The following is a 21,974-nucleotide window of genomic DNA, read 5'->3' as shown; positions in this document are numbered from 1 at the left end:
GATATCCCTACACACACCCTGTTTTGGCATCAAAATATGTGATGCACTATCTCCCAGTGTGCAGTCCTGTTTCTAATAAGAGACATTTCACATTTTTTCTCAGCACATAATCTGTAGATCATTTTTGTTGGTTTGTTTTCTGTCAAAAGAAAATATTCTTGATATAATTTAGAGTGTAAATTATCATAAATGGCTGTTTTAGGCTTATGAGGGAGTTTTCCTTGAAAAATCAGGGAATGATGTGCTCACAACGGCACATATTAACTCCCTTGCATCAAGTGAGTCATTGCTGCCCACTCCCAAAGGCAGCTGGTCCAATGGATGAAGTCCAGTGAGAACGATAGCAAATTTCATATCTTATCAAAAACTTAGTGTAACGAGGCTGAAGGGAACAATCTATTGAAGTGCAGATACTTAATACACAAAATATTAGATAAATACTAATACATTAGGTCCAGTGTTAATGTCCAATATATATTTATACAACTTTCAGTTAAAGGGCCATAATACCCAAATGTTTAAACACTTGAAAGTGATGCAGTATAGCTGTAAATAGCTGACTAGAAAATATCACCTGAACATCTCTATGTAAAAAAGAAAGATATTTTACCTCAAAAGTTCCTCAGTAGCCACATCCCATTGTAAAGGATTTCTAAGCAGCATATTAGTATGTCTGTCCTGGGACAGCTGAAAGGATGAGCCTCGTGCACTCTCATCTTATTACACCAATCAGGTAAAGGAAGTTTACTATGAATTCTCATGAGAGTTAAGTCAAATCTCATGAGATCACAGTAAAAGAGTTCATGACCTCAGCAATGCTGATGCTGATTGGTTGCTTTTCATTTTTTTATTTTTTTTATTTTTTTCCCTGCAGCTGGGAGCAGCTGAGTATAACTTTTTACACAGAACTTACTCTGCTGAGCTGAGGAGATTGTGAGGTAAAATATCTTCCATTTTTACATAAAGATGCTCAGGTGATATTTTCCTGTCAGCTTTTTACAGTTCTACTGCATCAGTTAGAAGTGATTTAGCATATGAGTATTATGCCCCTTTAATAGATTTTATTGAAAACCTTTTTTAATATGTTTTAACTGTTGCCACCTAATATGCATCCTAGATCCATGTGTTTGATGTCTGTTCAATCAACAGATTCTCTCCAACTGCTTTATTCTGTTCCAAAGATATATTTGGACTAGATTTAAGACATTAGAGGGAAACTATTGATGAGCTGCTGCTATTTGGCTCCCATCTGAAATCTGATTCTGAAACCCCCCCAAAAAACCCCAAACCAGATTCCAGATCTATGGCTCCAGAACTATGGCCTTTGTAAATGCACTGGCTTTTACATGTTTTTTACTTAAAATATTATTAGTATTATTATTATCATTATTATTATCATTATTGTAAGAATTAACTTTTTTTGCTGAGTTCTGGGTCTTTTGTATTTGGGTCCATTACTCTAACCAAGTTCGCTAGTGAGTTCTGATCACCTGGTTACTTAATACCCCTCTTGTTGGTCTTTACATGCTATTTCTGGATCTGGGTTTTGTTAGAGATTTAGTGACTGTTTCTCAAATCCTTTATTTTGTTTAGGCATATTATGACAAGGGCCTATCCAAGTGCCCCTTGAGGTTCCATATTTCGTCTTTATCTTAGGTCTTTCAGTCTTGCCTCACTCTTTATCTGGATGTCTAGATTGTTCTACATATACTGGACCAACGTTAACCTTTCGTTCCAGGCCCTAGTTTCTCTTTGTGGCCTTAAATTGACATGAAACCCAATGTTTTTTCTTTAATGACTCGGACAGCGCAAACAATTTTAAAGAACATTCCAATTTACTTCTGTTATCAAGTTTGCTTCATTCTCTTGGTATTCTTTGAAGAAAAAGCAGAAATAAAACTCTGGGACCTAGCTGAACACATCAGGTGAGCCAATGACAAGGGACATATATGTGCAGCCACCAATTGGCAGCTAGTTCACAGTATTAAATTGCTGCTCCTGAACCTACCTAGGTATGCTTCTAAACAATGCCAATAGAATGCAGCAGATTAGATAAAAGAAGTAAAATGAAATGTTTAAAATTACCTTCTTTGGAGGGGAACTTCCAGGCGGCCATGACGGGTCGCAGCTTTGTTTGCTGCTCTGGCTTTGCAGATTTAGTGGTCTAAAATCCTTCCAGTGAGAAACCATCCTGGACTGACCCAAAAATATTTTGGACCAGCTGAAAACTCTCTCTGATGATCCTCGTATTGTGCAGATTGAAACCAGCATCGAGACTTTGGAACTATTTTTGAGTCTCACTGACCCCAAAGCAGAGTACCTTCAGATATCTGCCGTATCTCAATGTTTAGGAGACATTGCACATTTATGATTACATGTAGGTACTTTATCTCTGCTAAATATGGACGTGGAGGGGCTCTACATAGCATTAAAGATAATGTTAGAGGACTTTGAATTGCAATTCTGTAAAGGATTGACAGGCTTATTGCACAACAAGGTAAGGAAGTAAGTCACCATGCATGCTGCTTGAGGAAATATGAACAGTATCAAATTAAGACGTTTTCAGGAGAGCTTAACTAGATCACAATTAGTCAACAGCCAGCAGATATTTGTGAGGATTCTTATAACATGAGCAAATACAGTGAACCAGAGTTGCAGGTGATACTTGCCAACAAGCAGAAACTAGTTTTCCAGTCCCAGCGATCTTCAGGAAAAGAAGCTATGATGGGTGCTCTCTCTGCAGGGGTCTTTATGAAGAGCGAGTGGACCTGGGTCTTTATAAAGAGAGAGTGACAGAGGATTCACCTATTGTGTCTCTAGTACTACCGAGTGGTGCCAACATCAAGCTTTCTTTAGTCTATTCCTTGTATCAATATCACACTGACCTAGGAGATTATGCTCAAGCCCTGCAGTTCCCTAATTTCAGCGGAAGCTGGACCGGCTTCTGATGGTATACTGCACAGAGGACATTAAATACCTTTGTACTGGAGTGGGGTAATACATCATACTACTAAGTTTCTGGCTACATTATTAGAGTGAATTATGCTGGGTCAGATGTTTGTAACAAAATACCAGACTTTATGATAGCCATATGCTTGAATCTTTATTTTCTCTTGTTAAGTGTATTCAGTCCACGGGTCATTCATTACTTATGGGATATATTCCCTTCCCAACAGGAAGTTGCAAGAGGATCACCCAAGCAGAGCTGCTATATAGCTCCTCCCCTCACATGTCATATCCAGTCATTCTCTTGCAACACTCAACATAGTAGGAAGGAGTGAGAGGAGTGTGGAGTTTTTATACTTAATTATTTCTTCAATCAAAAGTTTGTTATTTTAAATGGCACCGGAGTGTGCTGTTTTTCTCTCAGGCAGTATTTAGAAGAAGAATCTGCCTGCGTTTTCTATGATCTTAGCAGAAGTAACTAAGATCCACTGGCTGTTCTCGCACATTCTGAGGAGTGGGGTAACTTCAGAAAAGGGAATAGCATGCAGGGTCCCCTGCAATCGAGGTATGTGCAGTAAATTATTTTTCTAAGGAATGGAATTGACTAAGAAAATACTGCTGATACCGATGTAATGTAAGTACAGCCTTAAATGCAGTAGTAGCGACTGGTATCAGGCTGATGAGTGTATGTGCACTGAAGTAATTTTCTAAGGAATGGAATTTGACTAAGAAAATACTGTTAATACTGAAGTAATGTATGAGCCTTAACTGCAGTAGAAGCGACTGGTAGCAGGCTTATTAATAACACTACATAACCTTTAAAATGTATGTTCAAAACGTTTACTGGCATGTTAATCGTTTTTGTGAGGTACTTTGGTGATAAAACTTATTGGGGCATGGGGCGTGTCCGAATGGCGTACCTAACAAGTCGCATTTACTGTCAGCTCTGTAAGATCTCTCTATAATCCGCCAATTTAGAGACATTAACAGCAAATCTGGAAACAAACCACTATTGCCTAACATAAGGCGAACATAACTCAACTTTGTTTGCTGTATCTATGAAAACGGAGACACAGTTCGGAAGCTTAATACCTAAGGTGGCGGCCTATCTATAGGTTGCAACCCCCCCCCGGCTCCTCCGGGTTACCAGTGCTGGCAGCGGGAGACTGCCTTACTGATCTTCTAAACAATATTGCATAGCATAACATATAGCTACAAAGCTCACAACATGACAGACTATTCTAACATGGAGACCGCCTGGGAGATGGAACTGGAACAGGAACTTAATCTGCGTTTCTCTAGGCTGGACAGTTTGCTTAACAAGATGTATCAAAACTCTTTTTACCAAGTTCCCACAGAGAATACTGGCCACAGGCATTCACATACCGATACATCAGACCAGTGCTTTGCAGCGCCCAAAACTAAAGATGGCGTCCAGAGGGGAGCAATAACAGAGGTGAGACCTTTTCCCCTAACTGCCCTATCAAAGCGACGGGGAGACCAAGCCATTACCAGCACCCCTCGTGAGCCTGACCACCATCCCTATAGCAGAGAGAAGGCCTTGGCCGGCTTGCAGGCTGCGCTGAAGGACACCGGCGCGGCTGGAAACCAATCACATACCATATGGCTGCCATTTATGTCTGCACAGCTCCATCTTGCTCCCGGTGAACCAGCTGGGACTCCGCTTAACGAGAGTAAGGAGCAGGGGTTGAGTACAACTGATCCTGAGCGGCACCACAGTAACGCCCGATCATCATCAGCACCAGCAACATCAGGGTTGATTTCAATCTCAAAAAGCATTAACGGTGCACCAGCTGCCTCTTTAAGACTCTTTCCATGCAGCAAGCCAGGTGAAGGGAGAGGTTCTGAAATGGAGGCAAACGCCGCTGTTTTGGGAATGCACTATCACGAAGTGCAGCTGCCATTAGCACCATGCGAGCATGGGACCGCTGCATCACATAACATTATAGACGGCATATCAGCCGCAACTTCACATAACTTTCGATTCGATACAGGCTGAAGAGAACTTTGGACTAAACATCACTAGTTAAAACACCCCCAGATACAAGTCTGGTTTAATACATGTCTCATTTAGTTAATAATGTTCCACCATGTTAAGTTTACCCTGCATATTGTGCTCCAAAAGCTTCCCCACTATGGCTGCCTCCCTCAAACCCTGGTAAACTCATGAATAACGTTAGTGTTTGTAAACATTGACCCTGAATCATCATATTTGGTAGCAACCCTCCTTCAATAATCGTGTTTGTATCCTCATATATATAGGTCCACATTATGGCTGTACTTGACATATGGGTCGCAGTCAAGGGGCTATATTCCCATATATATATATACATACTGGTGATAGTAGGGGATTGAATTTCTAGTCCCCAATACAGTATAGTTAAGCCCCCTTATTAAAGCGCACACATCAAACTACTTATACCCCTGTTCCCACTTAGAAATCACACAAGTTTAATAGATTGCTGGGACTGTACAGGCACTGTTCTAGATAACAATGCTGTCCGCAGCTATGGCTCATCTCACCTCAAGTTGTTTCTGTTCTTAACCATTTTTTCTTTTATGTCACTGTTATGTTCACTCAGCTATGGCTTATCACATCTCAATTTATTTTTGTTCTTAACCATACCTTTCTATGTTACTGTTTTGTTTATTATGGTTATTAATAATCCCTATTTATGGACATATATATCATCACAGGTCCAAGAGTGACCTCTTAAATTAGAAGGGATGAAAAAATGAGGACTCTCATTGTGTCAGTTATAAATCACCAAGCATGACTTGAATACTTGATGTATATGACAATTATGCTGTAATAATGTTTTCTTATATTCTCCTCAATAAAAAGAATTAAAAAAAAAAAAACTTATTGGGGCATGATTTTTTCCACATGGCTAACGTATATTTCTGCATAGAAACAGTTAACTGAGGTTTCCCACTGTTATAATATGAGTGGGAGGGGCCTATTTTAGCGCTTTTTTGCGCAGTAAAAATTCAGTCACAGTCTTCCTGCTTCTTCCTCCATGATCCAGGACGTCTCTAGAGAGCTCAGGGGTCTTCAAAATTCATTTTGAGGGAGGTAATCAGTCACAGCAGACCTGTGACAGTGTGTTTGACTGTGATAAAAACGTTAATTGTTAAATTGATTATCCGTTTTTGGGTATTAAGGGGTTAATCATCCATTTGCTGGTGGGTGCAATCCTTTGCTAACTTAATACATTTGCTGTGAAAATTTGGTTGCTATAACTAATTTGGTTCATTGTTATTTCAACTGTGACAGCTTTTTGTGCTTCTTAAAGGCGCAGTAGCGTTTTTTTATATTGCTTGTAAATTTATTTGAAAGTATTTTCCAAGCTTGCTAGTCTCATTGCTAGTCTGTTTAAACATGTCTGACACAGATGAATCTGTTTGTTCACTATGTTTGAAGGCCAATGTGGAGCCCCATAGAAATATGTGTACTAAATACATTGATGTCACTTTAAATAAAAGTCAGTCTTTATATGTAAAGAAATTATCACCAGACAACGAGGGGGAAGTTATGCCGACTAACTCTCCTCACGTTTCAGTACCTTCGCCTCCCGCTCAGGAGGCGCGTGATATTGTGGAGCCAAGTACATCAGAGAGGCCCATACAAATCACTTTGCAAGACATGGCTACTGTTATGACAGAAGTATTATCTAAATTGCCAAAATTAAGAGGCAATCGCGATAGCTCTGGGTTAAGGACAGAGCGCGCTGATGATGTGAGAGCCATGTCCGATACTGCGTCACAATTTGCAGAACATGAGGACGGAGAGCTTCATTCTGTGGGTGACGGATCTGATCCAGGGAGACTGGATTCAGAGATTTCTAATTTTAAATTTAAGCTTGAGAACCTCCGTGTATTGCTAGGGGAGGTATTAGCGGCTCTGAATGATTGTAACAAGGTTGCAATTCCAGAGAAATTATGTAGGCTGGATAGATACTATGCGGTACTGGTGTGTACTGACGTTTTTCCTATACCTAAAAGGCTTACAGAGATTATTAGCAAGGAGTGGGATAGACCCGGTGTGCCCTTTTCCCCTCCTCCTATATTTAGGAAAATGTTTCCAATAGACGCCACCACACGAGACTTATGGCAGACGGTCCCTAAGGTGGAGGGAGCAGTTTCTACTTTAGCTAAGCGTACCACTATCCCGGTGGAGGATAGTTGTGCTTTTTCGGATCCAATGGATAAAAAATTAGAAGGTTACCTTAAGAAAATGTTTGTTCAACAAGGTTTTATCTTACAGCCCCTTGCATGCATTGCGCCTGTCACTGCTGCTGCGGCATTCTGGTTTGAGTCTCTGGAAGAGGCCATTCGCACAGCTCCATTGGATGAGATTATGAACAAGCTTAAAGCACTTAAGCTAGCTAACACATTTGTTTCTGATGCCGTTGTACATTTAACCAAACTAACGGCTAAGAACTCCGGAATCGCCATCCAAGCGCGCAGAGCGCTATGGCTTAAATCCTGGTCAGCTGATGTGACTTCTAAATCTAAATTGCTTAATATTCCTTTCAAAGGGCAGACCTTATTCGGGCCCGGCTTGAAATAAATTATTGCTGACATTACTGGAGGTAAGGGTCATACTCTTCCTCAGGACAAGGCCAAATCAAAGGCCAAACAGTCTAATTTTCGTGCCTTTCGTAACTTCAAGGCAGGAGCAGCATCAACTTCCTCCGCTCCAAAACAGGAAGGAACTGTTGCTCGTTACAGACAGGGCTGGAAAGCTAACCAGTCTTGGAACAAGGGCAAGCAGGCCAGAAAACCTGCTTCTGCCCCTAAGACAGCATGAAGAGAGGGCCCCCTATCCGGAAACGGATCTAGTGGGGGGCAGACTATCTCTCTTCGCCCAGGCTTGGGCAAGAGATGTCCAGGATCCCTGGGCGTTGGAGATCATATCTCAGGGATATCTTCTGGACTTCAAAGCTTCTCCTCCACAAGGGAGATTTCATCTTTCAAGGTTATCAGCAAACCCAATAAAGAAAGAGGCGTTTCTACGCTGTGTACAAGACCTCTTACTAATGGGGGTGATCCACCCAGTTCCGCGGACGGAACAAGGGCAAGGATTTTACTCAAATCTGTTTGTGGTTCCCAAGAAAGAGGGAACCTTCAGACCAATCTTGGACCTAAAAATCTTAAACAAATTCCTAAGAGTTCCATCATTCAAAATGGAAACTATTCAAACCATCCTACCCATGATCCAAGAGGGTCAGTACATGACCACAGTGGACTTAAAGGATGCCTACCTTCACATACCGATTCACAAAGATCATTATCGGTACCTAAGATTTGCCTTTCTAGACAGGCATTACCAGTTTGTAGCTCTTCCCTTCGGGTTAGCTACGGCCCCGAGAATTTTTATAAAGGTTCTGGGCTCACTTCTGGCGGTTCTAAGACCGCGAGGCATAGCGGTGGCTCCGTACCTAGACGACATTCTGATACAAGAGTCAAGTTTTCAAATTGCCAAGTCTCATACAGAGATAGTTCTGGCATTTCTGAGGTCGCATGGGTGGAAGGTGAACGTGGAAAAGAGTTCTCTATTACCACTCACAAGGGTTCCCTTCCTAGGGACTCTTATAGATTCTATAGAGATGAAAATTTACCTGACGGAGTCCAGGTTATCAAAGCTTCTAAATGCTTGCCGTGTCCTTCATTCCATTCCACACCCGTCAGTAGCTCAGTGCATGGAAGTTATCGGCTTAATGGTAGCGGCAATGGACATAGTGCCATTTGCGCGCCTGCATCTCAGACCGCTGCAATTATGCATGCCAACTCAGTGGAATGGGGATTACTCAGATTTGTCCCCTCTACTAAATCTGGATCAAGAGCCCAGGGATTCTCTTCTCTGGTGGCTTTCTCTACTCCATCTGTCCAAAGGGATGACCTTTCGCAGGCCAGATTGGACGATTGTAACAACAGATGCCAGCCTTCTAGGTTGGGGCGCAGTCTGGAACTCCCTGAAGGCTCAGGGATCGTGGACTCAGGAGGAGAAACTCCTCCCAATAAATATCCTGGAGTTAAGAGCAATATTCAATGCTCTTCTAGCTTGGCCTCAGTTAGCAACACTGAGGTTCATCAGATTTCAGTCGGACAACATCACGACTGTGGCTTACATCAACCATCAAAGGGGAACCAGGAGTTCCCTAGCGATGCTGGAAGTCTCAAAGATAATTCGCTGGGCAGAGTCTCACTCTTGCCACCTGTCAGGGATCTATATCCCAGGCGTGGAGAACTGGGAGGCGGACTTTCTAAGTCGCCAGACTTTTCATCCGGGGGAGTGGGAACTTCATCCGGAGGTCTTCGCTCAACTGATTCATCATTGGGGCAAACCAGAACTGGATCTCATGGCGTCTCGCCAGAACGCCAAACTTCCTTGTTACGGATCCAGGTCCAGGGACCCGGGAGCGGCGCTGATAGATGCTCTAGCAGCCCCTTGGGTTTTCAACATGGCTTATGTGTTTCCACCTTTTCCGCTGCTACCTCGACTGATTGCCAAGATCAAGCAGGAGAGAGCATCGGTGATTCTGATAGCGCCTGCGTGGCCACGCAGGACCTGGTATGCAGACCTAGTGGACATGTCGTCCTGTCTACCATGGTCTCTACCTCTGAGGCAGGACCTTCTAATTCAGGGTCCTTTCAACCATCCAAATCTAATTTCTCTGAGGCTGACTGTATGGAGATTGAACGCTTGATTCTATCAAAGCGTGGCTTCTCGGAGTCGGTTATTGATACCTTAATACAGGCTCGGAAACCTGTTACCAGAAAAATTTACCATAAGATATGGCGTAAATATTTATATTGGTGCAAATCCAAGAGTTACTCATGGAGTAAGGTTAGGATTCCTAGGATATTGTCTTTTCTACAAGAGGGTTTAGAAAAGGGCTTATCTGCTAGTTCGTTAAAGGGACAGATTTCTGCTCTGTCTATTCTTTTACACAAACGTCTGGCGGAAGTTCCGGGCGTTCAGGCTTTTTGTCAGGCTTTGGCTAGGATTAAGCCTGTGTTTAAGACTGTTGCTCCGCCGTGGAGCTTAAACTTAGTTCTTAAAGTTCTTCAAGGTGTTCCGTTTGAAACCCTTCATTCCATTGATATTAAGCTGTTATCTTGGAAAGTTCTGTTTTTAATGGCTATTTCCTCGGCTCGAAGAGTCTCTGAGTTATCTGCCTTACATTGTGATTCTCCTTTTCTGATTTTCCATTCAGACAAGGTAGTTCTGCGTACTAAACCTGGGTTCTTACCTAAGGTAGTTTCTAACAGGAATATCATTTAATAGATTGTTGTTCCATCATTATGTCCTAACCCTTCTTCAAAGAAGGAACGACTTTTGCATAATCTGGACGTAGTCCGTGCCCTGAAGTTCTATTTACAGGCAACTAAAGATTTTCGTCAAACTTCTTCCCTGTTTGTCGTTTACTCTGGTCAGAGGAGAGGTCAAAAAGCTTCGGCTACCTCTCTTTCCTTTTGGCTTCGTAGCATAATACGTTTGGCCTATGAGACTGCTGGACAGCAGCCTCCTGACAGAATTACAGCTCATTCCACTAGAGCTGTGGCTTCCACCTGGGCCTTTAAGAATGAGGCCTCTGTTGAACAGATTTGCAAGGCTGCGACTTGGTCTTCGCTTCATACCTTTTCAAAATTTTACAAATTTGACACTTTTGCTTCTTCAGAAGCTGTTTTTGGGAGAAAGGTTCTACAGGCAGTGGTTCCTTCCGTTTAAAGTTCCTGCCTTGTCCCTCCCATCATCGTGTACTTTAGCTTTGGTATTGGTATCCCATAAGTAATGGATGACCCGTGGACTGAATACACTTAACAAGAGAAAACATAATTTATGCTTACCTGATACATTTATTTCTCTTGTAGTGTATTCAGTCCACGGCCCGCCCTGTCTTTTTAAGGCAGATCTAAATTTTAATTAAAACTCCAGTCACCACTGTTCCCTATGGTTTCTCCTTTCTTGTCTTGTTTCGGTCGAATGACTGGATATGACATGTGAGGGGAGGAGCTATATAGCAGCTCTGCTTGGGTGATCCTCTTGCAACTTCCTGTTGGGAAGGGAATATATCCCATAAGTAATGGATGACCCGTGGACTGAATACACTACAAGAGAAATAAATTTATCAGGTAAGCATAAATTATGTTTCTTTCCTATGGCATAGAGTCCACAACGTCATTCCAATTACTAGTGGGATATTCAACTACTGACCAGCAATAGGAGGCAAAGAGCACCCCAGCAAAGCTGTTAAGTGTAACTTCCCTTACCCATAATCCCCAGACATTCTCTTTGCCTTTGTCAATGGAGGATGTGCGAAGACGGTATCTGAAGATATTTAATACTTTTATGGGTACTTTTCCCTGCAAGCAAGGATTGGGGTCTAGCTGTGACCATGTCAATCTCTTTAGTAAGAGTAGTGGTGGCTTTTAGCAGTTAGAAAGCGGCAAGGTGGTCTTTGCTTTACTTCTAACACTTTGCTACCCCTTTGAAGAAAGCCAGGGTTGGTTACTCACTTCTTTCTTTCACTACAGGTCCATGACAGGGAGTGCAGTGCCTGTCACACCTAAGTAGCTGCTATCTACACTGCAGCTGGATCCACGGGTAAGTGCCCTTTCCTTCTAGGTACTGAAGGACGGCACTTCAGAGGTTAACTCTCAAGTGGATCACTTTCTGGGACATAGCTATCCTGTTTGGTTTATGGGTACATTTTTGGAGCAGCTTTATTGGCATAAGAGTAATTGAAACATAATTCCTCAGGCACTTTATTTGTATGAGACAGTAAGGAGAGACTTGAGGGTTAATTTTCCCTCATTACTTAGCGGAAGGTGTCTAACTGGGTTTTTACTTGTCCCCTTATGTATTGGCTAGCTTAACCTTGAAGAGCGTTAGGATGGGTTTTGAATTTTATTATTTAGTTGGGCCGTTTTTACTTTTCACGCACTTATAAAGTGGCACAGTTTCTTTTCCAACCGCTCAAGTGACTTCCGCATTTCTGGTTTTATGAGGCAGATCTTCATGAGTCTAAGTGTGTCAGCTTTGAGTCTAGGTGTATCGGCTTTGCTACTCATCAATTGGATCGTCTGACAAGATGAAAGCATAGCTGCAGAGTGTCCAGTTTTTTCTTGCTAGTGGGGTATTAATTCCGGTCACGGTAGGAGCCTCAGACATCCTTGTCTAGGGTTGAGCCCTCAGTACTTTATATGATATTGGCCTACTAAATTTGATATTTAAATTTGGGATTTAAATTTGATATTTAAATTTGGGATTTAAATTTGATATTTAAATTTGGGATTTAAATTTGATATTTAATTTTGATATTTCAATTTTCTTTATTTTTATTTAATTTCTAGTGGGACCTGTTCTTCTGTAAGTTATGGACTCAGAACAGGATCAGTCTATCTCTATAGGATAAATGTTTACTATGTTTGAAAGCCCAAATGGTCCTGCCTATGCAATTTTGTTTCTCATGCTTATCTAAAATTTAAACTAAAGTTACTCCCTTCTGAGCCAATTGTCTCTCAGGATAATGCTGTGCATGATATGCCTCAGTTTTCTCTTCAAACGTCCCAAGCTTTAGTTGTTTCTCATTCTGTGCCTTCTGTTTCTTCTCAAACTCCTGGGGGTGTTTATTTACCAGGGGATTTTGCCGCATGGAAATCTTCTGCAGTATTTGCGGCTTTGTCTGCTTTCCCTAATTCGGGTAAGCGTAAGAGGAAATCTAAACGTTTGCCTGCTAGTAAGGTTTCTGACCCCTCTAAATCTGCGCTGGTCAACCTTTCTCAATTGTCTGATGAGGAAAATACTTCAGTAGCTAAAGGTGAGATCTCAGACTCTGACACTATGGGGGAAAGATCCTCTGAGTCTGAAGAAGGTAATTTCCGATTTAAGCTTGAACAGCTACAGTTGTTTCTGAAGGAGGTTCTAGCTACTTTGGACGACTCTGAACCTTTGGTTGCTGTCAACCCCAAGAAGTCCTCTAAACTTAATAGAGTTTATGATTCTCCAACGTTTGAAGATGTATTTCCTGTTCCTGACAAAATGTCTGAAATTATAACTCAGGAATGGAATAAGCCAGGGGTTCCTTTTTCCCCTTCCACTGTTTTTAAAAAGATGTTCCCTGTTGCTGACTCCATTCGGGACTCATGGCGTACTGTGCCTAAAGTAGAGGGAGCTGTCTCTACTCTAGCTAAAAGAACTACTATTCCTATAGAGGATAGTTGTTCTTTTAAGGATCCAATGGATAAGAAGCTAGAGGCTTACTTAAAAAAGATGTATGTCCATCAAGGATTACAGTGGAAACCTGCGGCAAGTATTGCCACGGTTGCGGGAGCAGCATATTATTGGTGCAACGCCCTGTCTGATCTGATATCAGAAGAGACTACGGTAGATGAGATCCAAGATAGGATCAAAGCTCTTAAACTGGCCAATACCTTTATCTGTGATGCTAGCATGTAGGTAATTAGACTGGGAGCTAAGATATCTAGCTTCACTGTTCTAGCTCGCAGAGATCTCTGGTTAAAATCTTGGTCAGCTGATGTATCTTCAAAGGCCAAGCTTTTGGCTTTACCTTATAAGGGTAAAACTCTCTTTGGTCCTGGTCTGGCGGAAATCATTTCAGAGATTACTGGTGGAAAGGGATCTTTCCTACCTCAGGATAAGAAGAATAGACCAAAGGGTAGACAGACTTCTAATTTTGGTTCCTTTCGCAACTTTAAGGGACAGAAGTCCTCCTCCTCTTCTTCCAAACCAAACCAATCCAGGTCCACTTGGAAAACCAGCCAACCTTGGGATAAAGGAGAGCAAAATAAGAAGCCTTCCGCTGAATCTAAATCAGCATGAAGGGTCCGCCACGATCCAATTTTGGATCAGGTGTGGGGCAGGCTTTCTTTTTTTTCGTCAGGCTTGGATACGCAATGTCCCAGATCCATAGGCTGTGGACATAGTGTGCCAGGGTTACAAAATAGGATTCAAGTCTTGTCCTCCAAGGGGCAGATTTCTCCTGTCAAGACTATCCTCAAACCAAGTTAAGAGGGAGACCTTCTTAAATTGCGTAGAGGACCTATCCTCCCTGGGAGTTATTGTACCAGTCCCTCTAGAGGAACAGGGTCTAGGATTCTATTCAAATCTATTTGTGGTTCCCAAAAAGGAGGGAACTTTCTGTCCCATCCTAGATCTAAAGTGTCTCAACAAATTCCTCAGGGTTCCGTCCTTCAAGATGGAAACTATTCGTTCCATTCTTCCATTGGTTTAGGAGGGTCAGTTCATGACGACCATAGACCTGAAGGACGCGTATTTACACATTCCCATTCACAGGGATCATCACCAGTTTCTAAGGTTTGCCTTTCTAGACAAGCATTTCCAGTTTATTGCCCTTCCGTTTGGTCTTGCCACAGCTCCTAGAATTTTTACAAAGGTTCTCGGAGCTCTATTGGCAGTGATCAGATCCCAGGGAATTGCTGTGGCGCCTTATCTAGATGACATCTTCGGTTCAGGCGTCATCTTTTCAACTAGCAAAATCTCATACAGAGATGCTGTTGTCTTTTCTACGTTACCATGGGTGGAAAGTGAATCTGGAAGAGTTCTCTAGTTCCTACTACAAAAGTGTGTTTCCTAGGGACAATCATAGATTCCTTGTCCATGAATATTTTTCTGACAAACGTCAGAAAATGTAAACTTCTTGCTGCTTGCTTTTCTCTCCAGGCTGCTTTTCAACCAACAGTGGTCAATGCATGGAGGTGATTGGTCTGATGGTGGCTTCTATGGACATCATTCCTTTTGCTCGGTTCCATCTGCGACCGCTGCAGCTTTGTATGTTCAGTCAATGGAACGGAGACCATTCAGATTTATCACAGAGGATAAATCTGGACTCCCTAACAAGAGACTCTTTCTCATGGTGTATTTCACAGGAACATCTGTCTCGAGGCACTTGCTTCCTGAGACCTTCCTTTGTAATTGTGACCACAGACGCCAGCCTGTCAGGCTGGGGAGCTGTTTGGGATTCTCTGAAAGCTCAGGGCCTGTGGTCTCTGGAAAAGTCTTCTCTTCCCATAAACATCTTGGAGTTAAGAGCAATCTTCAATGCCTTGACAGCTTGACCTCAATTATCTTAAGTCCGGTTTATCAGATTCCAGTCGAACAACATCACCTCAGTGGCTTACATCAACCACCAGGGAGGAACTCGAAGTTCCTTGGCCATGAAGGAGGTGACTCGCAGTGGGCGGAACTCACAATTGTCTTCTATCTGCCATCCACATTCCAGGAGTGGACAATTGGGAGGTGGATTTTCCGAGCAGACAGACTTTTCATCTCGGGGAGTGGGCTCTCCATCCGGAAGTGTTCTCCAGGAGAACCCTCAGCTGGAGGGTTCCGGAGTTGTATCTGATGGCGTCTCGTCAGAATTCCAAGCTTCCAAAGTAAGCTTCAAGGTCAAGAGATACTCAGGCCGCCCTGATAGATGCTCTGGCTGGTCCTTGGGATTTCGGTCTAGCATACCTGTTTCCTATGTATGCTCTTCTTCCACGAGTCATTGCTCGTATCAAGCAGGAGAGAGTGTCCTACCTGGTCTCACAGGATCTGGTTTGCAGATCTGGTGAAGATGTCATCTCTTCCACCTTTGAGGTTACCTCTGAGGAAGGACCTTCTAATTCAGGGTCCATTCCTCCATCCAAATCTGGATTCTCTGAAGCTGACTTCTTGGAGATTGAACGTCTAGTTCTGTCTAGACGTGGTTTTTCAGAAGCGGTCATTGATACTATGCTTCAGGCTCGTAAACCTGTTACTCGTAAGATTTCCCATAAGGTATGGCGTAAATACCTTTTTTTTGGTGCAAAATTAAAGGTTTCTCCTGGAGTCGGGTGAGGATTCCTCGAATTTTATCGTTTCTTCAGGATGGCCTGGAGAAAGGTTTGTCAGTCAGTACTCTGAAGGGTCAGATTTCTGCACTGTCTATTCTTTTGCACAAGCGTCTGACAGATTTACCAGATGTTCAAGCTTTTGTTCAGGCCCTGGTCAGAATCAGGCCTGTGTTTAAATCTGTTGCTCCTCCTTAGAGCCTTAACCTAGTTATTAAAGTTTTGCAGCAGACTCCGTTTCAGCCGATGCATGTTGTTGATATAAGGTTATCTTGGAAGGTTTTGTTTCTCCTTGCTATTTCTTCAGTTTGCAGAGTTCCTGAGATTTCAGTTTTGCAGTGTGACTCCCCGTACCTTATTTTTAATGCAGATAAGGTGGTCCTTCCTACTAAATTGGGGTTTCTCTCTAAGGTGGTGTCCTATCGAAAAATTAATCAGGAAATTGTTGTTCTTTCCTTTTGTCCTAATCCTTCTCATAAGGAGCGTCTTTTGCATAACTTGGATGTTGTGCATGCTCTAAAATTTTACCTACAAGCTATTAAAGATTTTCGGCAATCTTCTGCCCTGTTTGTTGTTTTCTCTGGAAAGCGTAAGTGTCAGAAGGCCACTTCTACTACTCTTTCCCTCTGGTTAAGAAGTATGATTCATTTGCTTATGAGACTGCTGGACAGCAACCTCTTGAGAGAATCACTACTCATTCCACTAGGGCTGTCTCCTCTTCTTGGGCTTTCAAAAATGAAGCCTCTGTGGAACAGTTTTGCAAGGCAGCAACTTGGTCCTCCTTGCATACTTTTTCCAAATGCTACAAAATTGATACTTTTTCCTCTGCTGAGGCCTCTTTCGGGAGAAAGGTTCTTCAAGCGGTGGTGCCTTCTGTTTAGGTCCTCCTGCCTTGTTTCTCCCTCCCTGTTCATTCCGTGTCCTCTAGCTTGGGTATTGGTTCCCACTAGTAATTGGAATGATGTCGTGGACTCTCCATGCCATAGGAAAGAAAACAAAATGTATGCTTACCTGATAAATTCCTTTCTTTCCGGTCATGTAGAGTCCACGACCCCGCCCTCTATTTTAATTATACTTCAGCAGTTTTTTTGAGTAAATCTCAGGCACCTTTTCACCCTTGTGTTTCTTCTTTTTCCATTTTCCTTCGCCTGAATGACTGGGGATTATGGGTAATTGAAGTTACACTGCTACTACAGCTTTGCTGGGTTGCTCTTTGCCTCCTCCTGCTGGCCAGGAGTTAAATATCCCACTAGTAATTGGAATGACGTCATCGACTCTCCATACCTGGAAAGAAAGAAATGTATCAGGTAAGCATACATTTTGTTTTTATGCCCTGTGTTCTTTAATCCTATTTTTTTTTTTTTTTTTTTTTAAATAGGTTTTTATTTGGTTTAGAAGTTGAATATAACAATTGGGGTCACGCAGGGCCCCTGCTCTAATAGGTTTAAACATGGAATTCAAAACAACATGTTCAGAAAGTGTTAACATACACTAAACACATAAAAGAATAGCATTATATGGACTCAGCTCACTGTTCAAGACATACACAAATTGAGTCAAGTCAATGAGGACACATATTTCCTTAAAATGAAAAGATTTTGAGGCGAAAATAGTTTGCCCAGTTGGGACCCTGGTAAGGGCCCTACCGAGGTGGGGGGGGGGAGGGTAGCCTGGGGCTGAGTATCTAATGTAAATGTAATGTAGGGCACTTGGTCTTAGGAAGCCAGAACGAGCAGCATTTTAGCTATGAAATAGTTAGATTGCGACTCATTACAAAGGAACTTTCATTATGGGCGAGTGATATACAGGGCTTCTACTAATAGGGTAAAAGTTAGTGGCCATTTGATGCTAAAAGGATCATGACAGTAGGTATGGGTATGTAAACATTTGCACCCCCTAAGTAGGCAGATCCTAATAACGTTGTCTTAGAATATTTACAGTTATAAAAACAAAAAGAAAATTCACAGAAAAGATAATGAAACTGTGGATTGGGATTGAGGCAAAGGGGTATGAACATCAACACACATCATTTATACTTACAGTAATTGTGCAGCTAACTCAAATATGAAGACAAACTGTATTCTCAATTGATCTTAACTAGCCCTGAAATTTATACTAACGTTATGTTATTAAAGTCTATTAGCCAGCAAAGGCTCGGTATTAAACAGTATTCATTATGTAGCAGAGTGGTCAAACTGATATGAAAATATAACTTCGCTGGAGATCTCAGTAGGTTTAGTTAACATAGGTACCATGAACATAGTAGCCTGGCTTACGCCAAAAACATGTGAACAAAATAACATACTTAAAATTACTGAAATTACTAGAAATACAATGATTAAGTGTGATAATATAAGAGTACCATAGACTTTATGCATGTCTGAGTGCACTCATACAGACTCTAATGAGGGTAGTTCTAAATTATTATGAGAGTTCACTATAGCGTCCTTTAAACTGCATAGTCCCAGCTCTAAGTTAAGGGTATTAGGCCTTGTTACCCATTCCTTACCGGTCTTCTTGAAAAACACTGAGATGGATCACGGAGCTGGAGTGACTGATTTCTAACGTTCACACAGCCACATTGCTCCCAGCCCCGCGTCTTGGGTAACTGCTCGTTTCTGTCACCCCACACCCTGTCGGGACCCCGAGTGAGGTAGGTGCCGTTTCCAGCACACAGAGTCTCGCGGGTAAAATGCGTCCACACATTGCACACATGCCCAGGAAGGAGAAACAGCTGCGGGGCCCCCTATACCGGTCATGGCCAAAGCAGAGTAAAAGTAACAGCGTCTTGCTGTGGATCAGAATCAGAGGCTGTGGCAACCTTGGACGGCTCGCTCTGCCTCTTACTGGAGACCCGGTTCGCCAAGTGCGTGATGCAGAGGTAAGCTGTCTCCTCTGTCGGGACAAGTGAAATTTCCATCTCCATTTGGAAAATAGACTGTGATTGCCCAGGCAGCGCCTTCCTAGTGCCGGTCAAGGCGCCCAAAACCACGAAGCGCTCCTGTCTGGGATCGAGGGTGGGGAGTGGGTTTCCCGTGGAGGCACCGGCATAGCTTTCCCGATTAAGTGGGTGGAAGGCCGTAGCAGCGGGTGGGTCAGTAGTGAGCCTATCGTCATGATCTCTTGTTGGCTCAACCAGGGTTTCAAGTTGATCGCCCTCCATAGTTTCTCCCCCTAGAAGTAGTTTACAGAGATCCTTCTCCAGATTTTGGAAATGGGCATGTATCGCCTGGGTTATGGAATGCTCCCAGCGATCTATAGCTTCCATTGCTCCAATGTAGATATGTTGCGCTACTTTAGGGACGAAGTTCCTGCACGAATCTGCTTCTGGATAGGAGATAGTTCCTGCGGTAGGGAGAGAGAAGTTTTTACAGTGTCTTGCGGTATATCACTGTATCGTAACGACAAGTACACACTTGGTCCCTGCCAGGGGGTTGAATTATAGGCCGCAACCCGTGTAATATTCCGGTAGACTAGATGAAGCCCCAGATCTGAAAAATATTGATATCCCTTGAAAGGGCTCTCTCTGCTGTGCACTTAAATGGTGCGAGTGATACTCGATGGAGCATTAAAGTCAATTTAGTGAGCAGATTAAGGCAATAAGAAGGAGCAGCAAACAATCTAGCGACCTGTCATGGCCGCCGCCCGGAAGTTCCCCCTCCTTTAATCCTATTTTATTGTACATCACAAAGCTCATTATTTCTTGAGATGTGACTCCTTTCTACAGTTCTGTAAGCTTGGGTTTCCTATGAAAGATAGGACAATTTATTGTGTAAATCTTGTGGCTTAGCTTATTTACCTATAGCATTAAAAGCTTAGTCTTAAATAAACTATAAACATAAAGTCTTATGACACCCAGTTTGATTAACATGATCAGTTGCGTTAGAGCTTTTTGGCCATAGAACTGTAGGATTAAGGACAGATATGTTTAATTTAGTTTTCTGTCGTTTATTCTCCACAGAATCACTTAGTATTATATTGCAGAGGTCCTGTTTATAGTTATACTTGATGGACACTAACACTAGTACTTGTATGAATTGACTTTATATTTAAGAGTAGTCACAATTTAGCTAGGTAGCATAACATATAGCAAGCTGAAGAGCTATCCTCATTTACCCCTTAAGGACCAGGGATATACCCTTTATATTTCTTGTACGTGACTTGATTCATGCGTCCTTTACAAAGATAAATCTGACTGATTCCAGAAAATTATTAGTTAGTCCGGTTTTACTATTTATAGGTATGTGTTTGAATAAAATTAACATTTTTGTTTTATTCTATAAACTACTGTCAAAATTTCTTCCAAATTTCAAATAAAAATATTATCATTTAGGGCATTTGAAGAAAATGACATCAGATCAAAATAGCAAAAAACGATGCAGTGTTTTCAGACCTCGAATAATGCAAAGAAAACAAGTTTATTTTACTTAGGAAGAGTTGATAAATCAATATTTTGTGGAATAACCCTGAATCACAGCTTTCAAGTGTCTTGGCATGCTATCCAACAGTCATTCATGTTGCTGTTGGGTAACTTTATGCCGTGCCTGGCTTTCTTTGATGACTTCCACTTGATCACATTGCAGAGGTTTTTAGGTCTGGAGAATGGGCTGGCCATGACAGGGTCTTGATCTAGTGGTCCTCCATCCACACCCTGATTGACTTGGCTGTGTGGCATGGAGCATTGTCCTGCTGTTAAAACCAATCCTCAGAGATGGGGAACATTGTCAGAGCAGAAAGAAGCATTTTTTTTCCAGGGTAACCTTGTACATGATTCATTTGTCCTTCACATAGACGAATCTGCCCGATTTCAGCCTTTCTGAAGCACCCCCAGATCATCACCTATCCTCCACCAAATTTCACAGTGAGTGTGAGACACTGGGGCTTATTGGCTTCTCCAGGTTTCTGTCTAACCATTAGACGACCATGTGTTGGTATAGCTGAAAATTGGCCTGGCTTCAGCAAGGCTGGAATTGTGCAGATTCGTTTTTTGTAAAGGACGAATGAATCAAGCCACGTACAAGGTTATCCTGAAAGAAAACTTGCCTCCTTCTGCTCTGATGTTCCCCAACTCTGATAATTGTGTTTTTCCAGCTGGACAAGGCTCCATGCCACACAACCAGGTCAATCAGGATGTTAGACTAATGTTGTATTAAAAGAAAAAACCATTCCCAGATACTTAGCTGCAGTGCCCATGCTGTTGCGGTCTGCATCTCAATCACCTCACAACTCACAAGCATATCTGGCGGCCACCTCAAACATCCTGTGCGTTGTGGCGTTCTGTTAGACATGCGCTATTCTCAGTGTAGTACACTCCGACTACAGCACTGCCCTTTTCATGCGCGGCTGCATTTGTGTGCACATGGAGGTTACCTTATTTACTGCTGCCGCGCACCTTACAGTCAACGTTGCTCTGTAGGGGGCATCATTTGCATATATATCTCAGATAAGCACAAAGTACACAATGAATCTTTTTCCTTTTCTCTAAAGCTCTCTTTTATATTTGCTATTAGTTTCAGATACATTACTAGTTTTGAGGGAGGAGGGACTTGGTTATTTTAACACTTCTCAATAAAAATTTGAAGAAATCATCAAGTTGTTGAAACGCGACCCTAATTAAGATGTAGGGTTCTGCAAGATCATATTAAAGGGACATGAAACCCCAATTTTTTCTTTCATGATTCAGATAGAGCATAAAATTAAAAGAAACAAAACTTTCCAATGTACTTCTCTTATCCATTTCTTAGTATCCTTCGCTGTTAAGAATACCTAGGTAGGCTCAGGAGCTGGGAGCGAGCTGCTAAGTGGTGACTGCACATATATGTATATTGTCATTGGCTTACTGATGTGTTCAGCTAGCTCCCAGTAGTGCATTGCTGCTCCTTCAATAAAGGACACCAAAAGAATGAAGTAAAATTGATAATAGAAGTAAATTGAAAAGTTGTTTAAAACTTTATGTTGTATCTCCATCCTAAAAGAAAAATTTGGGGTTTAAAGGGACAGAAGTAAAAAAAAAAAATGTTATGATTTAAATAGGGCATGTAATTCTAAACAACTTTCCAATTTACTTTTATTACCAATTTTGGTTTGTTCTTTTGGTATTCTTAGTTGAAAGCTAAACCTAGGAGGTTCATATGCTACTTTCT

General features: G+C 42.1%; 1 protein-coding gene across 3 annotated transcripts in view; it reads left to right on the top strand.

Annotated features, from left to right (window-relative positions):
* The window catches only part of LOC128662856 (adipocyte plasma membrane-associated protein), a 284,431-nt gene that overhangs the window by 180,731 nt on the left and 81,726 nt on the right, over window positions 1-21,974 (top strand). The window lies entirely within an intron of this gene.

Source organism: Bombina bombina, chromosome 6, assembly GCF_027579735.1.
Source record: "Bombina bombina isolate aBomBom1 chromosome 6, aBomBom1.pri, whole genome shotgun sequence".
Classification (NCBI taxonomy): Eukaryota; Metazoa; Chordata; class Amphibia; order Anura; family Bombinatoridae; genus Bombina; species Bombina bombina.
The sequence above is the reverse complement of the archived record's forward strand: the minus strand, read 5'-3'. Positions and strand labels throughout refer to the sequence as shown.